The sequence below is a fragment of the Camelus dromedarius genome, chromosome 9, assembly GCF_036321535.1.
Source record: "Camelus dromedarius isolate mCamDro1 chromosome 9, mCamDro1.pat, whole genome shotgun sequence".
Taxonomy (NCBI): Eukaryota; Metazoa; Chordata; class Mammalia; order Artiodactyla; family Camelidae; genus Camelus; species Camelus dromedarius.
In genome coordinates, this window is record NC_087444.1 from 76,105,334 (window position 1) to 76,126,623 (window position 21,290).

Consider the following 21,290-nt stretch of genomic DNA (forward strand, 5'->3'; position numbering starts at 1 on the left):
AGTGTTTTGTTTGATTAACATATTTCCACTTTTTCTATTTTGAGTAATCGTACATGTTACTGTATTTTTAATTTCACTTTCCGTGTGTTAATTGCTACTATGTAGAAATGTGATAGATTTTTAAATGCTATCTTTTATCCTCAGAATAGACTAATCTCATGTATTCTAGAGATTTTCGTAGATCCCCTGGGCTTGTCTGTGTACATAATTTCATTAGTTTCCTAATGCAGCCTGTCAACGGAAATTCAATCCACGATCAAGTTGGGAAGAATAAAAGGGAGTTTTATTTGAGCCGAGATGAGGATGATAACCCGGGAAGCAGATTCTCAGGAAGCTCTGAGGACTGATGCGCCTGTTTAAACTCAAAGGTATGGTCACGTACATTTTCAGGACAAAGGATCGGACATCAAAATGACACACTGGAGTTTCACATCAAGTTGACCAAGGAGACGTATTCCAGGTTAGCACACATGAAAGCAAGCAGCAGGTCACCGTGGTCCCTGTGCAGAGCTGGGGAAGGATGCTGTTCTTGAAGAAGTAGGTCGCTAGTGTTAACGGCTGGGCAGGCACTCCCATTCTGAGAAGCTCTGGCTAATGTGTAATGCAGGCACACATCGCACAGTAGGGAGGGACGTGGCCCAAACCAAGGCAGCAAGGATTTTATGTTTAATTTTGTTTCCTGTCTTGCCTTATAATAGAAATTTTCTTTCGTTAAGCTGTAAGAAATTACCACAAACTGTAGATTTCCATTTCATTTTACTTTTTTATTATTTTTTATTGAAAGGACAGTTTCAGGTGTATAGCAAAGCGATTCAGTTACACGTATACATTTTTTTTTTCAGTTTCTTTTCCATTATGGCTCATTACGAGAAATTGAATATAGTTCCCTGTGCTGTACAGTAAGTCCTTGTTTATCTGTTTTATATATAGTACTGTGTATCTGTTAATACCAGATTCCTAATCTATCCCTTCCCCTTCTTTCCCCACTGGTAGCCAGAGTTTGTTTTCTATGTCTGTGAGTCTATTTTGTGGATTTCTATTTTAAATATAACTGTTGAAATGTTTCATGTGCTTCTCTGAAACTATCAGTATAATGGGGGTAGATGTTCTCATTTATCACACCATAGCAGGGTATATAAAACCCCCATAGCATATTAAGATATCACGTATTACTAGAATGACACCTGCTCAGTCATAGTGTATATTTTAATGATTCATTTTGCATCAAACTTCACAAGTCAAACTGCTTTCTTTTTGATGTCTTAGTATGAGAGATAGTAGAAATGTTACATATGTTCATATCTTCTATATTGAAAAAAGTTTGTAAATGACAAGAACTGCCAGTACCTTGAAAATGTGGGAAATTTTCTGGCATAGCAATCAGTCTTGTTGAATACTTTGAAGTTTTTAAGTTGTTTATGGTTCTCTCTAATTCTTCTTAATTCAGTTTTAGTACTCTATATTAGACAAAATTATTCTCAATTTTTTAAATAATTAAGATAAAGTTGTTCATAGTCATCTCTACAGGTTTTGAAAATCTATCAGGGGGAGGGTATAGCTCAGTGGTAGCATGAATGCTTAGCATACACAAGGTCCTTGGTTCAATCCCCAGTACCTCCTCTAAAAATAAATAACCTTAATTACCTCTCCCACCCCCAAAAAAATCTCTATCAATAGTCTTTACTATTATTAGTACTGTTTAAGTGTCTTTGCACATTTTAAAATCACTATTTCAAAAGAACTTTTAATTATATTTAATATAATTTTCATTTCTGCCTTTTGTTGGCCTTCTACTATACCTTTTTAAAAAAATTCTTGAATTGGACCTGTAGGACAAGGATTGCCCAATAAATTTCTATGTGAATTTGCAGCTATCTTATTTCCTTTAAATACTTTTTCATTAATTAAATATCACAAGGCTGACACAAATTTTCTTATCTTTTCATATACATATTCTAACTATCTAAACAAAGTGACTATAACTTTTTCAGTATTTAAAAATTTCTGAATGTACAGTTTTCCAAATGGTATTTGATGGATGATAAATATTATGTCTTACTAAATTTTTTTTTTTAGGTTTTGAAATTTTGTGGTCTAACAAGTGCTGAAAAAATGTCCTATATATATTTTTATTTTTGACAGAAATTTGACTATATTGCCCATTTGTTGAAACACCTTTACATTTTTTGGATCTTCAAGCCTAGCAGTCACAAATAAGGATATATTCTAATCTTCCTATGTGATTGAGGAATTGTCCATTTCCCCCTCTTTTTGGGTCTACTGTTTAGTTCCCTTGGATCCTTTCCTAAAGAAAAATCCACATAAACAAAAAGACTCAGGTCATTCACCTGCGCCCTCCTCTGCTGTTCTGGAAATAGTGAAGATTCCACCATATTCCTCAGTATGTCCCTAATACATTTCCTCAGTAGAGGGCATGAAAGTCCAAACTGATTACTGTCTTCCCTCAAGCTAATTGAGATATGACTTAATACAGAATATCTCGGCCTCTAAATATCCCAATACCTATCTGGTATTTTTATCTTACTTGTATTTCCCAGCTTGAAAACATCCTACAATGAGATACTGCCTTACATTCCTTAGGATGGGTACTATTTAAAAACAAAAAAGTGAAAAAAATAGAAAATAACAGTATTGGCAAGAATGTAGTGAAACTGTCAACCTTATTCGCTGCTGGTTGGAACGGAAAATGGTGCAGCTAATACAGAAAACCCATGGCGGTTCCTCAAAAAGCTAAACATAGAATTGACATCTGGTCCAAAAATTCTCCTTCTGAGTATATACCTCAAAGAACTAAAAGCAGAGACTGGAAGAGAAATCTGCACAAGCATGTTCATAGTAGCAGTATGCAAAACAGCCAAAAGGTGGAAGCCACCAAGTGCCATTAACACACGAATGGAGAAACAAAACGTCAACGATAAAACATTATTCAGCCTTGAAAAATAAGGGTAGTCTGACACCTGCTACAACATGGATGAACCTTGAGGGCTTTATGCTCAGTGACATAAGCCAGACACAAAAGGACCGATATTGTATAGTTCCACTTATACAAAGTGCCTAGAGAACTTAAAGTCATAGAAACAAAGTAAAAGGGTGGTTGTCTGGGACTGAGGGTTATGTTTATTGTGTACAGGGTTACAGCTTGCTAGGTGAGGAGAGTCCTGGAGGAGACAGTTGCATGACCATATCCGTGTACTTAATGCCTCTCAACTGTACACTTGAAAACAGTTCAAATGTTAGATTTTATGTGTACTTCATAACTAAAAGTATTTTTTAATCCCAAGATACCTTCCATGTTTATTGCCTTATCTTCATCATTCAGCTGATTTTTGCCAGAGAAAACAGAAAAAAAATCTATGACAGTCTCTCCCCAACCGTAAACAATTCAGATGACGTCTCTTAGGCTTTGAGGCAGAAACACATAACCTGACCTTCAAGGTTATGCAATGTCTGACAGCTTTCAGATCCATCCTAGAGATGCAAATAATCAAAACCAAAGGCTCTTCCTTTCTATGAACCCTTCTCACATTTCACTGTCCCCTGAATTTTAGGGAAATTTTGATTTATTACATTAAAATATACATACTGGAAAAACTGTGTCTTATTTCCAAATAATTACAGGCCACACTTTTTATAAATTCCTAGATTCTGAAGCGCTACATTGAGACACCTCATGAAAAAGAAATTACATGACAGGGAGGATATAGCTCAGTGGTAGAGCAGGTGCTTAGCATGCCCAAGGTCCTGGGTTCAATCCCCAGTACCTCCATTAAAAATAATAATAAAGGAAACTACATGACGTTTTGCTTAATAAATAGCTGGTTCAGTGTCTTCCCCAATATACTTTTTTCCAAAGATTTTATTGAAGTTTACAATTAAAAAATTAAAGTCAGTTTACAATGTTGTGTCAATTTCTGGTGTACAGCATAATAATAGTTCAGTCATACATATACATACATATATTCATTTTCATGTTCTTTTTCACCATAAGTTACTGTAAGATATTGAATATAGTTCCCTGTGCTATACAGTATGAACTTGTTTGTTTTATTTACATTAGTTAGTATCTGCAAATCTTGAACTCCTAATTTATCCCTTCCTACCGCCTTTTCCCCGGGTAACCATAAGTTTGTTTTCTATGTCTGTGAGTCTGTTTCTGTTTTATAAATAAGTTCATTTGTCTTTTTTTTAGATTCCACATATAAGTAATATCATTTGATATTTTTCTTTCTCTTTCTGGCTTACTTCACTTAGAATGACAATCTCCAGATCCATCCATATTGCTGCAAATGGCATTAATTTATTCTTTTTCATGGCTGAGTAGTATTCCATTGTATAAATATGCCTCAACTTCCTTACGCAGTTGTCTGTTGATGGACATATAGGTTGTTTCCAAGTCTTGGCTACTGTAAATAGTGCTGCTATGAACATTGGGGTACAGGTATCTTTTTGAATTAAGGTTCCCTCTAGATATATGCCTAGGAGTGGGATTGCTGGATCATATGGTAAGTCTATTTTTCATTTTTTGAGGAATCTCCATACTGTTTTCCATAGTGGCTGCACCAAACTGCATTCCCACCAGCAGTGTAGGAGGGTTCCCTTTTCTCCACAGCCTCTCCAGCATTTGTCATTTGTGGACTTTTGAATGATGGCCATTCTGACTGGTATGAGGTGATACCTCATTGTAGTTTTGATTTGCATTTCTCTGATAATTAGTGATATTGAGCATTTTTTTCATGTCCCTTCCCCAATATATTTTAAATTCTGAGGACAGAGACTCTGTTGCTCAGGACTCTGTGATGTGACTGCTCATTGTGGGGCTAACAGTGAAAACTGAGTAGAGGGCTTTGTATTGTGGATACAAATAAAAAATTTAGAGTTTTCTGACCAGATGAGGGACTTGGGTATTCCTTCTGCAGCAGGCACAGCAGAGCCTGACTATGTAGATGTCTGAGCTCATGAGAAGAAAGGGGATGACGGTGGGGAAACAGGAACGTGTTAGTGCAGTGATGTTAATCAGCCACCAGCGGGGTTTATTGAAAGTTGCCATGTAAGTTGCAAAAGCGGTGGAGAGGATGTAGCAAACTAGGAAGGTGCTCACCAAGGCAAGGATCCTTTGGGAAGCTCTGGTCTCAGGAGAGGCTCTGGTTGAACAGCTGGTCCTATGAATATGTCAGACTTGCTGGTTGTGTCTGTACAGGATGAAAACCATGTATCCACTGGCCAAGATCATGAGTCCAAAAGACAAAGTACTGGAAGGGCTTTAAAAAGCTGCAAATAGGGTGGTTGTTATTTTATCCAGAACAGCACTAGAGCAGTATCTCAACTCTTTTTGCTTTGTGATGTTGGTATTGTTCCATTTACCAGACACATATATGAAAACAACTATATTTACAAGCAAGTGAAAACTCCAGCACAGGTAAATAGACAAACCAATGTACTTGGGAGCTTTGATTTTAAGATTCACCCAGGTGGAGCTTCTGGGGCTGACCGTGATGGCCTGTAAGAAACTCAAGAGACAGATGGTGCCAAAGAACACACCCGTGGCCACTCTGTGAACATAGAAAACAAATTTGCAGCCAAAGCCACTGAGGAAATGTTTCAACCCCAAAGCTGCCATTGTGTGGGTAACTCCATTAGAAGAGAGTTCCAAAGTATTGGCAAAAGTCAGGTGCCTGAGAATCAAATCTGCCTCCCCTGAGGTGACTGGTCACATTGTGATAAAGAAAACAGAAATTCCCAAAGATTCCAACTGCAGTGTGTGATAAGAAGATAACTGCTACTGCCAAATCCCTGGAGGTCATTCTGCCGCTTTCCAGATACTGAGGTTCATATTCAGAGTAAGATGGTGCTGCAGGGAAATGCGAGATTTGTGTTACTGGTGACGTGACAATTGAGCTTCACTATCCTTCATTCAGAAACACTCATTCAGTATACTTTCCATGAACATGGTTGCGGAAGTGGTACTGTTTTGTACGTATCAACTCCTAATCTTCCACTCTGACATAAGTGCTGTTGCTGTTACTGTGTTACAGATGGGGAGACCCCAAGTGCAGACTGTGAGAACCACCCCAGCTTGCATCTGCCTAGGTGGCAGCATCAGAAACCGAACTTGTGTTTTCTAGCTGCAGTCAAGCCTCTTCACCGTGATGCTACGTGAAGAAAGGTAGTCAGTTTTACTCTTCAAGTGCTCAACATTGGTACTTTTTTTTTAACTGATGTCCTTTGCCACTCTTAAATGGTTTTGTCTTCATAAATAATTGATTGTGGCTATTTTATAATTATGTCAATAAGTTTACTTTATAGGCCAATGTTACCTATGAATAAATATTTAAAATGCAAATAAGACAATAATGCACTGACTAACATAAAATCCTATAAGAAAGATTAGTCCAGACCAAGTGTTGGGTTTATATGGGCAAGAATGGCTTGCTGTTGGGGGAGGGTATAGCTCAGTGTTAGAATGTGTGCTTAGTATGCAGGAGGTCCTGGGTTCAAACCTCACTACCTCCATCCAAAAAAAAAAAAATAGAACTGTCTCTGAGCTTCCTAACCCATGTATCACTTCCAACCATAAAACTGGCTTCTTAAAAAAATAAATAAAATAATCATTTTTAAAAATAGCTTGATATTATGATGGTGTTAGAAGCTGCATTTGTCCTTATCCCAGAGCAACCACGGAAATCTTTATACCATAATATGGTGGGCTAATCTATCGGCCTTGAAACATGTATGAGACAAAACACTGTAAAATAGAGACTAAACTATTATTGATTACATAGGATATAACTGATTAATAATGGAGGATGAAATGAAACCCTATGAGGAAAAATGCAATAATTATTGAAAAAGACTCAAATACAAGACAAGTGTTCAAAATGACAGCCAGAAGTCATGAAACAAGCGCACTGATTTGGTGTGAGCTTAGGGTTGACATGAAAACAGATTTTTTTAAATAAATTTTTTAAATTTGGGGGGATGGTGATTAGGTTTGTTTGTTTATAATGGAGGTACCCGGGGGTTGAAACCAGGACCTTGTGCATGCCAAGCACACACTGCCACTGGGCTATATCCTCTTTCCTCCCCCTCCAAAAACGTTTATTTTTAACAGAGAAATATCACAAGATACAGCTGAAGCTGCAAACTGTCAAGTCCTAGATCATTTTGATCGGAAGCCCACAATTATAATGTTAATTTTTTTTCCCAAATAGTCATTGCGTAATTTCTTTTTTCTCTTTTGTCTTTTTTTTTTCCTCCGGTGATGGCGGCGGGGGTGGGTAAGCATGATCTCTTTTATTGTTTTCTCCATTTTTCAAAACAGAAGTCCACAATAGCTAAAGTGGATAATGAGTATTTCCAGATACCGTCCACTTGCCCTAAGAGCAAAGGAGGGGAAAAATCCACGCGGGACCGAGTTCATCTTCCTGACACAGACAACGCGCTTAGACCGGTCTTGAGAAAACCCGGGGAGGAGAGCCCTGTGGCCGCCTCCTGGGGGCTGAGGAGGAGCCCGAAGGCGCGAGGACAGCGATCTGTGAGTAATAAACCGAAGTAGGAGGCTAAGGAACTGACCTGGGACTGGAGACCCTTAGCGCTCCGGGAACGTGGGGGGCGGTCGGGCCCGCTAACCAAGAGAATTTGCGCCCGACTGCTCCAGGAAGGTGCTTTGAAACCCCCTGGTGAATCGCCGGCTGGAAAAGAAGAGGGTCAGCGTCAAAGCGGGTAGTCGGGGGTCGGGAAGGCGCTGTGCGGAGAAGGGAGGGCTGGGGAGTGCAGCTGCGGCCAGGTAGCCACCCCCGGAGGAGGGGAAGGGGAGGGGAGGAGAGGAGGAGCGAGGACAGGGTAGGGGAGAGGGGCGGAGGGATGGGGCAGGGCGGGCATTGAGGCCGGACTCCAGCTCGCTGCCCAGAGCCTCCAGCCCTGGGAGAAACAAAGCAGATAAAGGCGCGCACCACCCCTAACAGTCCCCAGGCCCTGCAGCCCCCAGACAAACCAGTGCTTCCTGCATCTGCCCCGTCTTTGCCTGATTTTGAGAGGAATAATAGTTTCACCATAATCAGCAAAGGTTTGGGTTTTTTTACACACACTCCCCCCCACGGAGATAAAATTACTGCATGCGTGTTAAACAGGTAATGTGCTCAGCTGAAGAAGGACAAAGAAGATATTTTGGGGGGAGGGTATAGCTCATTGGTAGAGTGCATGCCAAGCATGCAGGAGGTCCTGGGTTCAATCCCAGCACCTCCATTAAAAAAAAAAAAATCTAATCACCCCCACTCCAAAAAAAGATACTTGCATTGTAGTACCAAAGAAGAATTAATCAGTGGTTGGGGGGAGGATATAGCTCAGTGGTAGTGTGTGCCTAGCATGTACACAGTCATGGGTTCAATCCCCAGTACCTCCATTAAGATTTTTTTAATTAATCTGTAGTCAATATAAGAAAGAAATGAAAATTTTTATTCCAGCCAAGTTGAGGATTATAACCCAGGAGACAGCCTCTCAGCTCCGAGAACTGTTCTGAAGAGTCAAGGGGGAGGCCATCATGTGTGTGATTTGGCAAAGGGGGACATAACAGTAAATCGAGCCCGCTCTGGGCAAGAGGCTGCTGGTCACAAGGAACAGATGTCTTAGTTAATGGTCTTTAGTGCTTTTCTAAGTATGAGAAGATGAAAGAGGATCCATGTTCAGAAAAAATTTCTTCTGAAAAGATGTCTGAAGGGCCTGTCCTGCCAGTTTTCCCGGAGCAGAGAGCACCTCATCCTGATCTTCGCCCTGAATTCCTTCCAGGCTGTGTGCTGTAGGTCAGGGACCACAGTGGCTAACGACCTGATTCTTGTAGAACTGGGTGGTGGGCAGCATTCTTTATTTTACAATCCCTTCCTTCCCTTTTGGTCTTAATTTCAGCTGAGGTTTGGGAGGCATTTTGTGGCCAATTTGCCCCACAGCTCTAGGAATGCTCGTTCCCAGGCCCGGCGAGGAGGATTTCGTGGCTAGGCCGTCAGCCTGCTGTGGCTGGACTAGGCCCTGCCGCCTGGAGCCGAAAGCCTCGGACCGTCTGTCTGACCAGCCTGTTGTGGGCCAGGAACTGGTCCCCTCTTGTTGCTTCTTCCCATATTTACAGTTACACTGTTACAGTCATTGATCTCATAGAACTGTATGGTCCATCATTTCAGACTGCCTGATCATCATTAATTTTGTCTGAGGCTCATGCATACTTTTGGTAATGCAAGAAAACAATGATAGAACAGGCACAATGCAAGTGGTACATACAGCTAGTGACAGTAATACGGTCCTAGTATTTCAGCTGAGAACTTCCATTAGGTGCGGCCCAGTGTCTCCCTAGGTTGTCTGACCAGCCTGTCCTGCACCATCATTCTCTTTAAGGGAAATGACATATTGTTCCTGTGCATAAATTCACCAGCGATGTCTGCACGTACAGGGTGAGTGGTGAGTGACCGTGACCCCTGACAGGACTGAGAAAGGAACATTATCTTCTGAGGAGTGACACGGCTGGCCCCAAAAGGAGAAAACTTGCTCTTTATGGCCGAGCAGTTCTTTCTGCTCTTAGGGAGGCCTGGTTAATGCATCACGCAGATGCACAGTGTACCCCAGAGGGGAGGGAGGAGGCCAAAGGGTGGAGGAAATTTTATGTTTCAATTTTTCTTGCCTTGCCTTAAAATATGAATTTTTGCTTCATCAGTAGCCACTGCCTCTCAGACGTTCTCTACAGAATTATCATTCGATTAGTTATATTTTAATTTTTTTTAATTGAACTGTAGTCGATTTACAATGTTGTGTTAATTTCTGGCATACAGCATAGTGATTCACTTATACATATGTATAATCCTTTTCATATTCTTTTTCATTATATGCTATTAAAAGATATGAATATAGTTCCCTGTGCTATACAGTAGGACGTTGTTTATCTAAAATTAGTTATATTTATTCCTTATTACTTGAAAAGAGGTTTTTAAATTTTTTTGAGCTGTCTTACTGATTTTGTACATTTTTTAAATTACTTTTTTTGGGGGAGGATGGGGGAGGTAATTAGGTTTTTTTTTTTAATGGAGGTACCGGGGATTGAACCCAGGACCTTGTGCCTGCTAAGTGCACGCTCCACCACTGAGCTATACCCATCCCCCCAAAAAGAGGTTTTATATATCAGATTATATTAGTGCCAAGATAAAACAGCAATCATCCTCATCAGGGTGGATGACATTAAGGAGGCATCAGGGATTGATATAAAGTCAAGAACTTCCCATCTCTTTCCCCAAATTCAGCACATAATCCAGGAATTATTCTTACATCCCAAGGAGACTAAGCACAGGACTACCTTCTACCAAGAAGAATCCTTTTTGTGAAATGATCCCCTTTCCAGATTCCTGATACACTCTTGCCCTTACAGGAGGCCCCTCAGAATAAAATAGGAAATACTCACCAGACGTCTTCTGCTGTGAGCATGGCGGGCAGGGCCCGGTCCCCACAGCCAGTACGTGTGGGAGGGAGACATCCAGGCCCTGAGATAAAGGCTTGTGACTCTGTGACCTCACCTCCCCGCAGAGCCATAATTATCAGCTCACCTGTAGCAGCAATGACAGTACACGCTAGGGGAGCTGAGAGTATTATTAAGCAGTTTATCCCAGTTCTCAACTACTCAAAACAATGACAAGTGTCTAGTGAGTCTCTCCTGAAAGACCGCTGGCATGTCTGGGAGAGGCTTGTTCCCATCATGCACTCTGGAGCATTTTGTGCATGTGTGGTGGTGGGGGTAATTAAGTTTATTAATTTAATGGAGGTACTGGGGATTGAACCCAGGCCCTCACACATGCTAAGCACACACTCTACCTCCGAGCTACACCCTCCGTCCTTGGAGCATTAGGATCCTACAAGGAGAGAGCAGGAAAGGCAGAGGGCTGGGCCATGAGGGACTCGTGGCAAATCATGTGTCTCCTCTGCTTCCCTGAGAAGTTCTACAAAGGACTAATTCTTCCCTATCTCTGAGACCCCTCCCAAGCTTCCAAACCCCGTCTGAGTTATGGGAAGAGAGATGGGATGACACAAAGAGACTGAGAAGGATTAATGAATGGAGTAAGAGCCAAAGGAGAAATGATGTCAAGAATTGAGATATAAAAACATTAGATAGCCACCCATCAACAGATGACTGGGTAAAGAACATGTGGTATAGACGTGCACAATGGAATATTACTCAGCTGTAAGAAAGAATGAAATTTTGCCATTTGCAACTACTTGGATGGCTTTGGAGAGAATTATGCTAAGTGAAATAAGTCAGACAGAGAAAGACAAATATTGTATGATATCCTTTATATGTGGAATCTAAAAAACACAGCGAATGAGTGGATATAACAAAAAAGAAGCAGACTCACAGATACAGAGAACAAGCTAGTGGTTATCAGTGGGGAGAGGGAAGAGGGAGGGGCAACATAAGGATAAAGGAGTAAGAGATATAAAATAAGCTATTAGGTATAAAATAAGCTACAAAGTGTATTGGACAATATGGGGGAGTATAGCCAATATTTTATTATAGCTATAAATGGAGTATAACCTTTAAAAATTGTGAATCACTATTTTGTACACCTGTAACTTAAATATTGTACATCAACTATCCTTCAGTTTAAAAAATTAGATAGCCTACTGTGTTTAAAATAAATGATTGAGTAGGTAATAAAGGGAGAAGAGACAAATATCACATACAGCAGAATTCCAAATAATTTATGTACTCTCCCTTCAAAGAGGTAGACTATAATTCCCAACTCCCTATAATTGTCTGCTGCATTAGTTACTTCCTTTTTGTTTATTTATTTTTGTATTTTTTATGGAAATATAGTTGATTTACAATGTTGTGTTAGTTTTAGGTGGACAGCAAAGTGATTCAGTGATACATATACATATTATATATTCTGTTCCAGATTCTTGTCTGCTATAGGTACAAGTATTTTTTTAAAAGAGTACGGTATTGCGGGGGAGGGTATAGCTCAGTGGTAGAGTGAGTGCTTAGCATGCACAAGGTCCTGGGTTCAATCCCCAGTACCTCCATTAAATAAATAAACCTAATTACCTCCCCACCTCCAAATAAAGAGTACAGTATGGAAAGGACAGAAAAAGTTAACTGTAGAGTGGGGCAACCTCACACACATGACCTTAGCCAGGTGATCAATGTCAAAATCAACAGTGGTGAGTTGCAACGTGGATAGGATGTGATGGAACAAAATTTTTCTCTATGCTGTTTTCACCTGAAAGACCTTAATCCAGTCTAATAATGAGAAAGACAAAGTCAAATTCCTATAGAGTGGAATTCACTAGTAACAGCAACGAAAGTGATGCTGTACCGTATCAGTACTTCTCAGAACTGTCAAGGCCGTCCAAAACAAACCAAAGTCTGAGAAAATGTATGCCAGAGCCAAGAGGAAACTCGGGAGATGTGATGACTAAATGTAATGTGGTATCCTAGATGGGACCCAGGGAGAGAAAAAGGACATTGGTTAGAAATTAAGGAAATTTTCCTACTCAGCCATAAAAAATAATAAAATAATACCATTTGCAGCAACCTGGATAGACCTGGAGAATGTCATTCTAAGTGAAGTAAGAGAAAGAAAAATACCGTATGATATCATTCATATGTGGAATCTAAAAAAAAAAAAGAGAGAGACAAACTTATTTACAAAACAGAAACAGACTCACAGACATAGAAAAGAAACTTATGGTTACTGGGGAGGAGAGGGCGGGAAGGGATAGATTGGGAGTTCGAGATTTGCAGATACTGACTGGTATATCTAAAATAGATAAACAAGTTTATACCGTATAGCACAGGGAACTAGATTCGATACCTTATAGTAGCTTACAGTGAAAAAGAATATGAAAATGAATATACATATCTTCATGTATGACTGAAGCATTTTGCTGTGCACCAGAAATTGACACATTTTAAGTGGACTATACTTAAGTAAAAATATTTTTTAAAAAAGAAATTAAAGAAATTTGAATACAGTTATGTTTGATGGACATTCTTTGTGTGTGTTGTAAGGACAAACACACATCAAAAGTAAAAGACTTCATTCCTCCTGCTGAAAATAAAGGAAAATATTTCCCTCTTTTCCTCCTTCCCCCCACTTAAGAACATTTACCTTAGAAAACTTGCAAACTTTGAGTACTTTCTCAGTCTCTTTGATGTATATCTTTTTAGAAACAAAACAAACTTTTTCTTAACTTTGTTCATAGGGCTTTCTCTGACCTGAAAGCCACCTGCCTGAAATTTAAAGGTTTGGAAGGCAGGGAGGGTACAGCTCAGTGGTAGAGTGCATGCCCGGCATGCAGAAGGTCCTGGGTTCAATCCTCGGTACCTCCCTTAAAATAACTAACTAAATAAATCTAACTATCCCCCCTAAAAAAAAAAAAAAAACAACCAAAAGTAAAAAGAGTAAGTGACTTTAGGGTAAAATACCTCCTGATAAACCATGAGTCATGCCACCTCCTCGTTTACACCCACCATGTGAGATTTTTTTTCTAGCCTTGTTTACCCCTCAGTATAAAAGAAAATCTCTCTTCTGTCTGGCTTTTGAGACACTTGCAGGTCTTGTGGTTGGAGTATTCTCCTTACTGCAATAGTCCTTTTGAATAAAATCTCTTGTTAAGTCTGATGGTGGTGAACATTTCAGTTGTTGCCTCTGTGTTCGAAAATGTATAGTCTTTTTCTTTTTTTTCTAGCACAGGGTTTAATACATGTATATACGCAAGTCAAACTAGTTCCTTGTGTTTTTCACATTTTTGAATTGGTAATAAGTCACATCCTGTGATTGAGGAAATGTCCCTTCTTTTTCCTTGTGAATTGCCCATTTTGCTACATTGAAAATTATACAAGCAACACAACTTCCTTTGCTTGGAATCATCTTTGCTTGGAATCGTGGAAGTCCATATTAAAGCTTCTTTCTTGTCACATGGCTAGTTAGCAGTATTACATAATGCAGAATAATCTACATTATTAAGATCCCAAAATCTATCCAGTCATTGTGGTATGTCTTCTTGTATTCATATGTGTGTGACAATAGGACATTCTGCTCATTTTCACCTGACAATATTTCAAATATGTTAATTTCCCTATCCAAACATTATATTTCAGTTGATTGCCATTTGTCTGTGGATGAAATCTTTCACATGTAGTGATGTGAGAAAACATACTTGTAGCTGATGTTAACAGATACTGCAAAAATATTGAGGGTAGAAATGAAACTATTGGAAATTATTGGATAATTGATAATCTAGTTTTACTTTCTCTAGGGTTCATATTAAAGAGAATATACCTCCCTAGTAAATACCCTGAGAAATATTGTAAAATTGATTATCCTTTAGGTGAAAATAAATCCCAGTGTCTTCTGAAAAGTATATATTTTACAGGCTTTGTTATCCACACCAGCCAGAAAATTCAGAAATAGAAATCAGGGGAAGGTAAAGATTAGTGGTAGAGCGCATGCTTAGCATGCATGGTGCACGAGGTCCTGGGTTCAATTCCCAATACCTCCATTAAATATAAATAAATAAGTAAAAACCTAATTACCTCCTTACTCCACCCAAAAGAATTAAATTTTTTAAAAAAGAAATAGAAAACAAAGAGCTAAAATATATTACAATTTTGAAATAAAAAATAACCATTCCAATTTGTATAGTGAGTTTGAAATTAATTATATTTAGGTGTTGATTTAAGTATATTATGGTGTAAACAGGTTTATCTCAAAGGTATTTGAAAGTAATTCATCTCAAGTGTGGAAGAGAATAACAATTATAAAGAATAGTGCAATGTATAACAATTTTTAAACATTTGTTGCTCTTTTTCAAGCAATGGTTGCTGGCCTAAATTATTACATGCATTAGCCCTCCAAGCCTCAGACTCCAGGTCTTGTCCCGTTGAAAGTCTCTGGAACTGAGCAGTGTTGAGCTGGACTCCTGGGTGAACGAGTAATTAGTAGGGTGTCAATGTGAAACTGCCCATTCTCTGAAGGCAGAGTTTTGTGTTTCACATTCCTACACAGACAACTCGAATCCTTGTTTAGTTAAATTGCTGAAACTGATTTTAATTGCAGAAAATATTTCTGGATCCAGGCACCGCCGGACATCGACCCTGCCCGCCGAGATAGCAGTTCCCGGCCCGCGGAACTGCTTCAGCCTCACTAGCAGAACTCGCGTGCAACCCGCTGGCAGAAACAGCATTCGATCTTAAACCGTTTTCAGCTTAGGAGGAAGACATCTTAGTTTCCAACATAAGTGGCCAACACGACTGTAAGCTTTTACCTTAAAACTGTTAGAACCGTAACTTAAAATATTCAGGAAGCAGTGCTGCTGCTTGAGGCCCAGAAGTCGCAAGCGTTTCTAAGCGCGGAGGGCCTCCTTCGAAAGCTAAGAGCCGGGACAAGCAGGCCGCGCCCCGAGGCCCCGCCCCGCGCCCCGAGGCCCCGCCCCGCGCCCCGAGGCCCCGCCCCGCGCCCCGAGGCCCCGCCCCGCGCCCCGAGGCCCCGCCCCGCGCCCCGAGGCCCCGCCCCGCGCCCCGAGGCCCCGCCTCTCCCAGCGTAAGCCCGACCCCTGGCGGTCTCACCGCTCCCAGATTGCCCCGCCTTTTCCCTCCGCGCGCTCGCGCGCGCGCAGTTTCACAGACCCGGAAGCAGAGAGCACGGCGTCGAAGTCTCGCTACCCAGCGTGAGTGTCTACCTTTCTAGTCTTAAGCTGCTCTCCCAGTCTCCTCTCCTCCGTACCCGCGTCTGAGGGCCGCTACGGACCGTAAATCCCCGCACCGCCCCCCTCCACCCTAAGTAAATTCAGACGTCGCCGTGCGAGGCCGAGGGGCGCTTCCCCTTCGGTTTAAAGTCACTTTGAAGCCGGTCCCAGCCCTCGGCCTTCGGTCCACTTAGACACGGCCTTGTCGCGTCCTTTTCCTGCTTTAAAACCCATTACTGACCTCACTGACCCCTCCACCACTGCTGCAGCGCATAAGATTTTCTTCCGCGAGGTAGATTTATTCCCTAACCGCCATCCAAGCCCGGGCCTTTTAGGCCCCTGGGGGCGGCTCCCGTCTCCCCGCTCCAGGCGAGGCCGCGTCCTCTCCCTGGTCCTGGCCCGGGGATTTTGGAGAGCCTGCCCATCCTTCTCTAGAGGCACCTTCCCTCCCAGCCCGTCTCCCCCTCCTAGTGACCCTTCCACCTTCCGCGCGTTGGGAAGGTGACCTGGGCCAGCCGTGTGACGCCCCTGGTTCTGACGTTCCAAATTCCACCCCTCTGGGAAATGTGCTCTTCCGGGCGCGGTAACATATTGCGTCGCCATCCCTGTAAAGATGTGGGCGAGGAGGATCAGGAGAAGCAGAGCCAGAGCGACTCAGAGAGAAACAGAAGACTGAGGAGGCGAAAAGGAGGAGGGCGACCTGTTGACAAAGTAGAGGATTGGTAAGGAACTTGCAAAAAGACAGCAACGTGAAAGAGAATAAGCCTTGAACCCACCCAGCAGGTGGGTAAAGCAGAGAAGTTTAGAGAAAAACGGAATCTCCAGAGAGGTGAAGGTGAGCAAAATAAGAGAAGGGCCCTTGAGCAGCGGGAGCAGCGGGGGCAACAGTGGTGAAGGACTCCAGATAGTGTAGGGGGAGGGCAAGAGTGGGCGCCATGGCGCACTGAGCAACGCGGGGCTGGAAAAGAAAGAGAGCACGAGGGGGACACGGAGAGCAGAAGGAGGAATAACGCAGGAAAGACATACAGCCCCCCGGGGATGCCAGGGAGTGGGGACCAAGAAATGTGTCAGGGATAGAGGGAGGGAGAGCAGAGAGGAAGCTAGGATGGGAGAAGAAGAGGCAGAAATACAAGGAGATGGAGGACAATCAGGTTGCCAAGAAAGCAGCCGAGAGGTAATGAGCTGCAGAGAGGAGGGCAGGAGTGAGGGAAGAAATAGGAGGGCAGACACAGCAGGAAAGTGGAGGAGAACAGAAGACAGAGGGAGAAAGAAATAGATAAATAGAAGGCCAGAGGGAAATGCGTAGTAGAAAAGAAAGAGGAGTGACCTGGATCCGGATGAATTGATTGCATATGAATGATTAAGCCGTGAGAGATTGACGTTATAATCTAATCAGTGTAAAAGTTGTTTAAATTATACAGATGAGAATGAGAATTGCAAATTTCCTCCCTATAACGCTCGTGCATTTTATATTGATTTTTCTCAGAAGATAGCGTTCACCTGCGGTCCTTCAGCCAAAGGCCAGTGTGACTTGATGCAGTCGGTTGTGGTTCGCCTGTTTCCCTTTTCCTGGCATGGAGTAGGGAGTGTGTGTGTGCTGGGAAAATTGTCACTTCATGGTGCCTATTTAAAGGAATATTAAAATTACTATTCTTTTTTATATAATGGATTTACTTTTTTTTCTCTAACATTTAATTCGTTGTTCTTGTCACGAAGTAACTCTTAGTTCATTCAATTTCTGCTGTCCTATAAATAATAACTTATGAAATACCTTTGATGAATGTCCTACAATCAATTCATGTCATTTTCTATTTTTATTTCTTTAAATTTATTTTTTAAATTTGTGTTTATTTTATTTTAAAAAAATTTGGTGGGGGCAGGTAATTAGATTTGTTTATTTATTTAATGGAGGTGCTGGGGATTGAACCCAGGACCTTGTGCATGCTAAATGCACACTCTACCAGCGAGCTATACCCTCCCTCCTCATTTTCTAAATATGACATATTCTCAATATTTTTTGACTTTGCCACCAGAATTGTTGGCTTTTAAAAAAATTACAACTTCTTTCCTTTTAAAATTTCTTTCTGGCTTAGCTCAAGTCCTGTGTGTTTTCTCCTTTTTCTCTTAGGTACTGGAAATGTTCTGTGGGAACTAGTAACTAATTTTAGACTATTTCAGTGGGTACTAGGTAAGGATGTCAATGATCTTTGAACTTAATGGTTTAAACCTGGTTAGTCTGATACTCCGTTTTCTTTGCTTTTATGTGAGCTGTGAGCTGCTAAGGAGATGTTCCCCTCAAGTCCCTCGTCGTCACTCTCAGGGGAAGTTGAAGGATGGCTGGATTGATGTGGAATCTTTTTCCGAGAGAGCCAATCTATTTGCGAAATTTGCTGAACAAAGCAAAACAGAAAGCCTTCAATAAACCTGAAATTTAAAAAAAAGAGAAATTTGCTCAGAGCTTCTTTTACAGCTGAACCTTTCCAGTGTATTCCTCACCATTGCTATGTTTTTGCAATTCTATACTTTAAAAGTATGTTATTGTGCTTTTCTGGAAAAGAAGAGTTAAATGCTTGGCATCTGTGTGATCAGACCTTGAAAGAGCTGTTTCCTCTGCCCAGGCACCTGAAAGCCCAGGCACCTGAAAGATGGTTCTGGTGTTTTAAGTGCGAAGGCGGGTAAGGACAGACCGCCCACTGACCCTTCAGGCCACCTTTTCAGAATTCAGTTCCATCTGGTTCTGTTGACTCAACTGAGACCTTTTTAGAAATGTCTGCCCTCTGGGCATCAGGGAGCCCACGTGTAACAGAGATGGGAAAGTAGACCAGAAATTCTTTGAGGGTGATCAACCCTGACCCCCCAAATGATTGGCCAAATTGGATGAGTGTCTGTGTGTGGCATTTCTTCTTGGAGGGAGTGCCCAGCTGTAATTGGAATTTTAGATGTGTCCCAGTCCTCCCAAAATGAAAAACAAAAAGAACAGTAGGTTGGAGGCAGGACCGTAGGCTCAGAGTCAGAGAGACTATTATCAGATGTCTTCTCTGAATTAGGGTAAATCTGGAAGGAGATTTTTGTCACTTCCTGTCACTCAGACCTCCGCTGGCTTATGTTTGTCCTCAGGACCAGACCCCCACACCTCACTGTGGCTCCACAGCCCTGTCATCCCCCGGGCCCTACCAGTGTCTCCAGCCTCATCCTGGGAGCTCACCCTGTTGTTCTCAGAGTTCACTCTGCCCTGTCACAGTCACCTTTGCTCTGTTCCCAAACACCAACACCTTTTCTGTCTCAGATCTTACTTCCTGCTTCACCCTTTGTCGCTAAATCCTCTGCTCTATTTCTACTCCTTCAGGTCAGGCCAGAGATGCCTCCCATCTTCTCCTGCCCGTGTCTAGTCATTCTCTACCTCGTTACCCGGGCTTTACTGCTTCCACGTCAGTCTCTGTGAGAAATGCTCTTCTCCATTGATTGTTTTGAGTCTTTGCTGTTTTCCCTCCATTGGAGGGTGCATGATCTCCATCTTCTTCCAGGGACGCCTGAGGCACTGTTTGGGGAAGGTTTAGATGCTGGGGGCTTTGGGAGGACTGAGTGCTCGTCCAGGAAGACCAAGGGGCTAGGGCAGGGGATGAGGATGGTTCCCATGTTTGTTCTGGAAATTTTAACTCTCGCTGAGCTAAACCTCCTCTGGCTACTTCTTTGTGCTCAAAATAAGAGCAAAAGGATGTATTGAGACCTAAAAAGCCATACAGCACTGGTGTCCTCATGCGTGTGCTGAGGTGTCCCCATGTTTTATTCTGTTGTGTCACTGCTGCACTGTGGCTCCGTGGTCTTCCAGATTCTGCATATCTGGGGACCAGTTGCCAACTTGGACAGGAGGCTTGCCTTCTAGCGCTGCATCTGCTCAGGGTCAGGGATATGATTACACTTTGCTAAGAATGGGGAGAAGGTTAGGAGCCTGGGGAGGGAGGCATGAAGGAAGCACCCCTGAAAAAGTAGGGTATCTTGCAGCTTGCTGTGAGTGGGGAGGACGGGGGCAGTGAGATCTGGGGCCGCTCTCTCTCCCTCTCCCTCACTCTCTCCCTCTCCCTCTCTCTCTCTCTCTCTGTGACTTCCTCACCAAGTGCAATCTAAATCCTCATATGCCTTGAAAACTAGGCTCTATGATGTTCCCAGTTGCTGGAAAGGCTTCCCAGGAGGGTCAACTTCTTTTTTTTCTTTCTCTCTTTCTTTCTCTCTCTCTCCCTTCCTTCCTTCCTTCCTTCCTTCCGTCCTTCCTTCCTTCCTACCAGAAGAAGATTTTTGTTTTGTTTTCTTTTGTTTTTGTTTTGAAACAGCTTTATTATGGTATAAATTCTGTACAGTAAACTGCGCATATTTCAGATGTATCACAATCAAGATACCTAACATTTCCATCACTCCCCCAGAGATGCAGATTTTGAAACAGAAGGGTCACCTTCTTGATCTCCATACTGAATGCCCAGTGGCCTTTGGGTGGCAGCTTGTGCATTTCTGCAATGCCTGTGCCCAGAGGTCCCTGTGCCTTTTTAACCCCATTTGATCACACACGCATGGAGGAGATGTTGAAAAATGGGGAAGAGTGGAGGGGAGGCTGTAGAGGTCTGCAGGAGGGGCTTGGAAGCTAGCATGGGCCTCTAGGTGAGCCCAGTGGATGCGGGGTGTGGGGATCAAGGGGCGTGTGGACCTGTTGGAAAGGGACGTGTCATTTCTGGGTGGAGCACCTGGAAGTGGGTTCACGGGTAGCTGTGGGGCTGCGTGGGTCGGGTTTGGGTAGCATAACGTCTCCTCTCAGGTCCTCTGGGATGCAGATGCTGAGGTTGAGATTTTCCATGCCTGGTTTGACTGGGTAGCTCACAATCACACCAGAGGAGGAATGAAGGAAGAAGAATGTTACCCTGTGGGGTTGTTAGAACCAAGGCCTGAGCTGCGCCCACAGGGAGCTCTGGGCCCAGGAGGATGGGTGCCTTGGTCCTGGTGGGGTGAGGGGTAGATCCTGGAGATGCCTCCTGCATCCACTTCACACAGTGAATTTTGTGGGGTCTTTTGGGAGGGCAGGAATCGTTGGGCAACCCACAGAGTAGTTACAGGGAACATCTCAGAGATCCTTTTGGGGGTTACTTTTGGTGTTTGGGGGTATTTGGGGTTGCAATGAAGAAAGTTTCCGATGCAGTTTGCAAGATACATATGGGAATTTGGAGTGTGCCCTGGGAAGACACTGAGGTCTCATTGGGGTGGGTGCATCACTGGACAAATATCTCTTTTATTAGATTTCGGCAGTGACAGTACTGCGGCTGGGGTCACTGGGAATGGAAATAGGATGTCAGGTGTAGCGGTCCTCGTGTCGTCAGGAGTGCCATCCGTCACGGACGCGTGAGTTATTGGGATATGTTGTGGGATTGTGTAGCAAGGTAGGGGGCTCATCACACGGTTTCTGGGGAGTATGTCAGACCCCTGGGAGTTTGTAGGTTAGAGTCCAGAAGGGCCCCGCGGGTCTTATGATTCACAGGGCAGACACTTTTCATCAGGAAGGGCCTTCTGGGGGT

At 42.5% G+C, this 21,290-nt stretch overlaps 1 protein-coding gene and 1 long non-coding RNA gene across 2 annotated transcripts in view; both read left to right on the top strand.

Annotated features, from left to right (window-relative positions):
* Positions 1–69: 69 nt before the first annotated feature.
* LOC135322137 (uncharacterized) lies at positions 70–15,426 on the top strand. The gene is made up of 4 exons (XR_010382484.1): positions 70–368; positions 6,054–6,184; positions 7,340–7,552; positions 15,108–15,426. It is a non-coding gene; the product is annotated as an uncharacterized LOC135322137 (long non-coding RNA).
* Positions 15,427–15,602: 176 nt separating this feature from the next.
* The window catches only part of LOC105092000 (zinc finger protein 347), a 62,825-nt gene continuing 57,137 nt past the window's right edge, over positions 15,603–21,290 (top strand). Inside the window, exons 1-3 of the mRNA XM_010983632.3 lie at positions 15,603–15,717; positions 16,349–16,570; positions 21,015–21,117. The gene's annotated coding sequence lies outside the window, so the exon portion shown is untranslated. The remainder of the gene's footprint in view (positions 15,718–16,348; positions 16,571–21,014; positions 21,118–21,290) is intronic.